This window comes from Elaeis guineensis, chromosome 2, assembly GCF_000442705.2.
Source record: "Elaeis guineensis isolate ETL-2024a chromosome 2, EG11, whole genome shotgun sequence".
Classification (NCBI taxonomy): Eukaryota; Viridiplantae; Streptophyta; class Magnoliopsida; order Arecales; family Arecaceae; genus Elaeis; species Elaeis guineensis.
In genome coordinates, this window is record NC_025994.2 from 2,046,792 (window position 1) to 2,055,536 (window position 8,745).

Below are 8,745 nucleotides of genomic sequence, written 5' to 3' on the forward strand. Positions count from 1 at the left end.
AGATCTTTTTTAGAGTTTTCCATGCTAAACCTCTTTAGCACTTTTTTTATATACAGATTTTGTGACAGACCTAGCATCCATTTAGGTTTATCTCTATAGACCTTTATTCTGAGAATATAGGATGTTTCTCTTAGGTCTTTTATGGAGAATTCCTTGGACAACCATCTTTTGACCATGGTCAGCATGGAAATATCATTTCTAATAAGGAGAATATCATCCACGTACAATACGAGAAATGTTATTACGCTCTCATTGACCCTTTTATATACATATAGTTCTTCTTAATTTTTGATAAAATCAAACGATTTGATTGTCTCATCAAAATGATAATTCCAACTTCGAAAAGCTTGCTTTAATCTGTATATGGATCTTTGCAGCTTACAGACTCTGTGATCACCATCACCAGATGTGAAATTCAAAGGCTATTCCATATAGATATTTTCCTCAAGATACCCATTCAGAAAAGTAATTTTCATATCCATCTGTCAGATTTCATAATCATAGTAAGCTGCAATAGTAAACAGAGTATGGATGGATTTCAATATGGCTACGGATGAGAAGATTTTTTGATAGTCAATGCCCTCGCACTGACTGTAATCTTTTGCCACAAGCCTAGCTTTATAGATCTCTACCTTACCATCGATATCTATCTTTCTTTTGTAGATCTATTTACACCCAATGGGTACGATACCCTCAGGTAGATCCATTAAGGTCCAGACTTGGTTCGAATGCATCGAGTCAATTTTTGACTATAGAAAAATTCAGTGCAGGGGTAAAATGATAATTTTAAAATTTTTTAAAATTATGATTTTACAGTGAAAAAATATTAATTAATCTAATTAATTAATATGAATTTATCTTATACTAGGATCTAAATATGATATATAGTATGCATGTATTTAAATTTAAAATTCGAATTTGAACAGTAAACACTTTACTGTAATGTGTTCAGAACACAATACCTTTGTGCGGATAGTAGATCATCGCAATCTGATCACCGTCGGGAGAGTTTGATCATCGTGATATAGCCACACAGCATGTCTGGCCTCTGCAGATCGTCCATACAAAGCTCCCGGTCTGATCGACTCCTCACGAGTGCTAGCTCATTGTAGAGCTCTTTCGACGGCTGATGCTGATCGAACTCCTTCGATCGATGTCTGTCGATTCTTAGATACTCTGATCATCAGCAGACGTGCTTGAGAGATGTTGAAGATCTTCCTGAAATTTGGTGGGCTCACGACACTCGTAGCTCACCTTCTCACTTCCCGAACTCCAGGCTGAAACCCTGAAGAACTCACTGAAACCCTGCGCACACTTTTTCTTTCTTTTCTTTCTTTTTCTCTCGAAAGGATATAGACCTTCACCTTGCACACAAGGATTCCTCACGCTCAGATTTTCTCTCCAAAATTTTTCTTGCACAGCCCCACTCTTCTCCTCCTTTTAAAACAATGTCAAACGTCTTATCCACGTGAGAGGATAAAGATGAGTAATTGCACATTTGAATTCAAATCAAATTTTGAATTCAAATGGAAAAATTATCCCTATCCACTAAGGGCGTGAGAAGAGGAGGGCATGGCTTAATTTGTGCATGAGTGATTTCATGAGAAATATTTTTTCGTGTAATAAATAGGGCATTAAAAGAGGATAAGGTCAAGGCGCTAAATTGGTTGCTCATTCAAATTCAAACTTTGTTTTGAATTTGAATGGCCAACCAATCATCCTTATCCACTCATTTGGTGCATTAAAGTAGGAGTGAGGAGGGCTTTGCGTGAGAAAAAATTCATGAGAACTTCCTTCTCGTGAATTCAAATGGGGCAGTGGAAGTGAGGTGGCGCAGGGAGAATGGGTCAAGGTGGTTTCATTATTTAAACCAACCTAATTGAACCAAATAAGTTAGGCCAATTAGACTAATTTAAACCCAACTAATTAGACTTAATTAGGCTCAATAAAATCTTAATCAAATCAGAATTGATTAAGCCAACCCCTGATCATATCAGGGACCAAACCATCTCGACGATTAGGTCAACTCTTAACCTAATCGGGTCAAACCCAACTGAATCCAATTCAATTGGACTTGATCCAAAATTAATTACTCAATCAAATTGAGTTAATTAGTGATCAAATCACTAATTAAATTCTCATAAATATTGAGTCCAAATCGATGGTAATCGGGCATCAGAATTCATCGATATGTAACCCTGATCGAAGAGTCCCAAACAGTGGGACTCTTGACCCCGGTACCCAAAATGTGTGGATTCATGATCAGAGAATCTTGATTTTCCAATCCACAAATAATCAGACATGAGATAGACTCTTCACAGCCATCAGATCAGATAGGAACTCTAATGTGTGTGACCTCGCAGGTTCGAACCTAAGCCGGTAGCATAGGAACAATTCCTGTACTAATCGAAGTGACCATCTAGCAATGGTACCGATGATCGGATAGATCGAATGTCGCAATCGCAAACTCAGAACCTACATGAATATGGTTACTGTATAATTCATCCTTTTGACCTCTGTGTTTAGGATGACTCAGGGTTAAACTGTCAACCCTGATTAGATCATCCGAATCGTGCTCAATTCAAACAGTCTGTGACTCCTCACAAAGACTACCCTGGCCAAGGTTTTGCTAAATTGAAATACGACTGTACACAGCTCCTAAACTGAGTGGTCAATCCCATCTTGACACACGCACCGACAAGTCAAGTACTTGACTACACCCAGCAGCCTTCCGTCACTGAATTAGAAATTCAGGTAGTCTAGTGCCTAAGTACAGTGAGTTGCTTGCAAGTCACCATGGTGGTCTCAGGTCGGAGGGATATTTATATCCATATTCCATCGGAGCAAATTTGACAGCAGAAATAGCTCCGGAGTCGGTCACGTTCAGTGCAGATATACCCTTACATCTCATCTGTATGCCATACCAGTGTCTCCACACTCATTGGTTAAGAGGACAACCAACCTATATGGCACATAATGACCTATACTTGATAAACTTGTTGTCCTTGGTAACAACGTATCTTTTGGTCCGAACAGATTTAAGCACTAAACGATAAATCCTCCTTTGTCGAGTCTAAATAGTCCTAAGGACTTCACACAACATAAGAGTTCATTAGAAGATGAAATATTTTGTGATGAAAAATATCAAAATAATTTTTATTAATTCATAATTCATGTACATATATAAAAATGAGCACAACCGTCAACAGACTGACGATTGGCTTTGGGACACTATTCCCAACAATCTCCCACTTGGCCTAAAGCCAATCGGTGCAGTATCTAATATCCATCTTCGACTTGTAGTCGTCGAACTCCTTCACCGTAATGCTTTAGTGAATGGGTGGCCAGGTTCTCCTTTCCGTCGATCTTCTGAAGGTCGACGTCACCTCGATCCACAATTTTTCAGATGAAATGGTAGCGGCATAGAATATGCTTCGTCCCTGATGTGCCTTCGTTTCTTCGCCTGAGCAATGGCTCCAGAGCTGTCACAGTAGAGCAGAACTGGACCAACAAGGGAGGGTGCTACTCCCAGCTCGTGATTAACTTTCTCAGCCACACCGCTTCTTTGGCAACATCTGATGCAGCGACATACTTCACCTCGCAAACTGAATCAGCCACAGTGTGTTGCTTAAACTCTTCCAGCAGATAGCTTCACCATTAAGGGTAAAAATAAATCCCGACATACTTTTGCTGTCATCGTGATCAGACTGGAAACTAGAGTCTGTAAACCCTATAAGTCTCAAGTCTGATTCACCATAAACAAGCCACTGATCCTTAGTATTTCTTAGATACTTCAGGATGTTTTAACAACCTTCCAGTGATTCTCCCTGGATCATATTGGTATCTACTCACTATCCCTAGTGAGTATGCCACATCTAGTCGTGTACATGTCATGGCGTACATGATAGATCCCACTGCCGAAGCATATGGAATCCTACCCATATGCTCTCTCTCTTGAGGTATTGTCAGAAAATCCCTCTTTGAGAGAGAAATTTCATGGCCTATCGGTAGATAGCCTTTCTTGGAATTCTCCATGCTGAACCTCTTCAACATAGTATCTATGTACGTAGATGGGGATAAACCAAGCAACTTTTTAGATCTATCCCTATAGATCCTCATCTCTAGGATGTAGGAAGCTTCTCCCAAATTCTTCATGGAGAACTGTGACGACAGCCAAATCTTTATTCCCTGTAATGCAGGGACATCATTCCCGATTAAGAGAATATCATCCACATACAATACAAGAAATACCACTACTGGCCATTAGCCCACTTATAAATGCAGGGCTCTTCTCCATTCTTAATGAAGCCATACGTCTTGATCGTCCTATCAAAACGTATGTTCCAACTCCGGGATGCCTGCTTAAGTCCATAAATGGACCTCTGTAGTCTGCACACATTAGACTCATCAGTGGATGTGAATCCTTCAGGTTGTATCATATACACCTCTTCATCCAGCTCTCCATTTAGGAAAGCTGTCTTCACATCCATCTGTCAGATTTCATAGTCTAGATGGGCAGTTATCGCAAGCATAATCCGAATGGATTTGAGCATTGCTACAGGAGAAAATATCTCGTCATAGTCTATACCATAACGTTGACGATATCCCTTGGCAACCAGACGGGCTTTATAGGTTTCCACCTTTCTGTCTGTGCCCCTCTTCCTCTTGAAGACCCACTTACACCCTATGGATTTTACTCCTTCGGGTGGGTCAACCAATGTCCACACATCGTTGACCTTCATGGACTCCATTTCGGATTTCATGGCCTCTAGTCATTTCTCAGAGTCGGGTCTCTGCATTGCATCCATGTAGGTGATCGGATCCTCATCGTTTTCATCAAGTTTGATAGGATCGTCGTCCTGGACCAAGAAATCATAGTATCTGTCCAGTTGACGTGGTACTCTACCAGATCGTTTTAAGGGTGCTTGATCAATGGGCTCCAGATCTGATCTAATCAAATTCGGTTCAGGAACTTGCGTCGGATTTTCCACCTGTCGAATTTCGTCAAGTTCGACCTTAGAGGCAATAGTCCCTTCACCAAGGAACTCCCTTTCCAAAAAAATTGCCTTAAGGCTGACAAACACTTTTTGCTCATCAGCTAGGTAGAAGTAATACCCTTTGGTCTCTTTTGAGTACCTTATAAAATTACACTTATCAGACCTAGGTCCAAGCTTGTCCATAATTAAATGTTTAACATAAGCCGGACACCCCCAAACCATAAGGTGCGAGAGTACTGGCTTACGTCCTATCCATATCTCATATGGCATTTTGGTTACAGACTTACTCGGAACCCTATTTAGAAGGTAACAAGCCAATTCGAGCACATATCCCCAAAGGGAGATCGGCAGACCAGCAAACCCCATCATGGATCGAACCATGTCCAACAAGGTCCGATTCCTCCTTTCAAACACACCATTATGCTGTGGTGTTCCAGGAGGTGTCCACTAAGAGAGAATCTCATTCTCCCCAAGATATGTCAGAAAATCATTGGAAAAGTATTCACCTCCTCGATCAGATCAAAGAGTTTTAATACACTTTTCAGTTTATTTTTCTACCTCATTTCGAAATAGTTTGAACATTTCAAATGACTCTGACTTATGCTTCATTAAATAGACATACCCATACCTCAATAGGTCATCTGTGAAGGTTATGAAGTAGAAATATTTACCTCTTGCATTTGAGCTCATGGGTCCACGTACATCAGAATGTACTAGAGCCAAGAGTTCACTGGCTCGCTCACCTTTTCCAGTAAAAGGTGACTTGGTCATTTTACCAAGAAGACAGGCCTCACAGGTTGGAAGTGATTTATAATCACCTACTTCAAGAATTTCTTCTTGAGCCAACCTGTTTATCCTGTTCTTATTGATATGACCTAGCCTATAGTACCAAAGGTAGACTTCTGACACATTATCTATTCTAGGGTGTTTACCGGAGGTTTGAACCACATTAACAGGTTATGATAGAAAGTAAATTCCATTATTAAGTTGTCCAACAAACATTGTAACACCATTCAAAATGATATTGCAAACGTTTCTTTTTATTAAAAATTGATAACCGTTCATGGTCAAAAGGCCTACAGAAATAATATTTAATAAAAAACTTAGATAATAGTGACATTCACTCAGAATTATATTTCGAGAATTGATTACAAGGTTCATGATTCCTAATACTAGAACTGGATCTTTGCTTCCATCTCCAATGTTCAAGAATCTCTCGCCTTCATCAAATCTCCTACTGACCTGCAAACCCTGCATCGAATTGCAAATATGATAAGGGCTTCTGGTATCCAATACCCAGGTAGTAGTATCATAAATGGAAAAGTTGCAAGGTGTTATCATATAAGTACCTTGCTTCTTCTTCAGCCTGTTCGGGTCCAGTGAGGCAATGTATAGAAAATAGTTTCTCTTCCGGTGCCCCTACTTCTTGCAAAAGAAGCACTCCGCCTGGCTCTAGTCAGGCTTGCGCTTCTTGGTCTGACCCTGTGCAGACATCTCAGCATGCGGCTGCACCTTCTTATTCTTCTTCTTCTTGTTCTTCTTCTCTTTCTTAAAGAGTTGACGACCAGAAGAAGACCCTCCCACAACATTTACCGACTCCTTATGGAGCTGGTGGTCCTTCTCAAAGTTCTGCAGCAACCCCAACAAGCCGTGGTAGTTCACTGCAGGCTTTGTCATTCGAAAATGAGTAAGGAAGGAAAGGTAGGACTTGTGCAGAGAATTAAGGATCGCATCCTTACCGAGCTACTCGTGCAGGGGAAAGCCCAGTTTACTTAGGCACTCAATCATTTCGATCATGTACAATACATGATCAGTAACTGAGACTCCATCCCTCATCCGAGCATTGAAAATGGCACAACTAGTTTTATGCCTTTCAACATCGTCAGGCGTGCCAAAGGAGTCGTTCAACATTTGAAGCATCTCCTGTGGTTGGGCGTTCTCGAACCTGCGGCTGAACTCATCATTCATTGCCCCTACATAATGCACCGAATGGTGGTGCGGTCGTTGAGCCACTTCTGGTAAGTGTCTCGGACCACCCCTCTAGCGTTCGGGGCTGGCTCCTCAGGTGTCGGATCCGTTACTACATAAAGGATCCACTCATGCTCAAAGATGATTTTTAATTTTCGATACCAGCTATCGAAATTAGGTCCCATGAGCTTGTCATTATTTAATAATGACTGGAGAGAAAGGGTAGTGGCCATAGATGCATAAAGAAAAACCAGACCTATATTAGTACATAAATTATTAATACTAAAGACTTGGACTTTAGTGTAAAGTTTATCTCAATATTTTTACAAATTGGTAGCCTCAACCTTCAATTCGAAGAATTACTTTAATTCCTTAGTGGGTACTAGAATCCACACAGACTACACACGAGTCCAACTTTGGTTGGTCAACCCATGTGCATCTATGGGTAGGTTCATAACTAGTTGTTTCTCTAAACAACTTCTAGTAATTAATTTTGTCCCAAAATCTAATCAGTAGGCTTTGGCCTCCACTAAAAAAATCTGGTTAGGTCCAACCATTAACATGATTTGATTTGGTGAATCGGACCAATAAATGATCAAGCCCGACTTTGGTCAGCCAACCTAACCTCCATCAGAAAGACTCAAACCAAATTATTATACTATGAATGATAATTCCATTAGTCAATAAGCACCAGGCCTTTGGGCCTCCAATGATTATTAAACTAATGGACTCATTATCACTCACTTAATGGGAGGTTATGACTTAGTTATCAATATAACTTAATCATTTTTAGGACCTAATATTTTTTTTTTTGAGGATTTTATTAAAGAATAGATGAGAAGAAAATATCCAGCCAATTTTAATTCTCTCACTGACTTCACCAAGTCAGATTAAAAAAAGATTTACTTAAAGCTAGCATTAGGAGCACCTAAATCAGTCAAACTGATTTACCTAATGACATGGGTGAGCCCTAATCACCAAGTGATCTAATCAAAATCTAATTCACCAGGTTGGCCAGGTAAGTGAGATCAGTGGTGGGGATAAGCCATTAACTCATCAAAGATCGAATCACTGCGAGTAGCTCCCGCTTAAAAACCACTGGTCAAACTGCCAAACTTACCTTAGACACCAACTAGTTCATTAGTTTTAATTTGATCAACTTAGTAAATAGGGTTCCACCGCGTAGCCGTGAATTAAGTCCATCTTGGTCTAGTTAAAGACATGGACCCATTCAACTACAATTATTGGAGTTGAGTCTAGAGTATCCTTGACCTAATCTAATTCAACTTTTGATTAGATTTGACCAATTACTCTAATTTAGTCCATTTCTTTAAGCTAACCTTAGGTCTAACCCAATTATAGACCTAATCCATCTAACCCATTGACCCACAAGTTTATGCAATTATCTTAGGTCTTAATTCACAATTCTAGACCTACTAGACAATACTTAATTCTTTTAATTAAGTATTTGGACTGATAGGTCAGGGTTTGACATTTCAAAAATAATTTTTAAATTTGAAAGGTTTTATTTTCTGTTCACCAAATATGTTGACTCATTTCACAAATAGATCAGCACATTTCATAAATAGCAATCCTATTGCTAATTACATAACAGAAAATAACTTAATCAAAATAAATCATGAATATTCCTTTTGCTGCTTCATCTGCATGTGATATAATCGCATCGGCACCCCTACCGCCATAGGAGACCCCATCGAATGGGAAGAGAGGCCATTAAACCCTACTTTTCTCCTATGACCGGACGGCCATGGTAACCAAC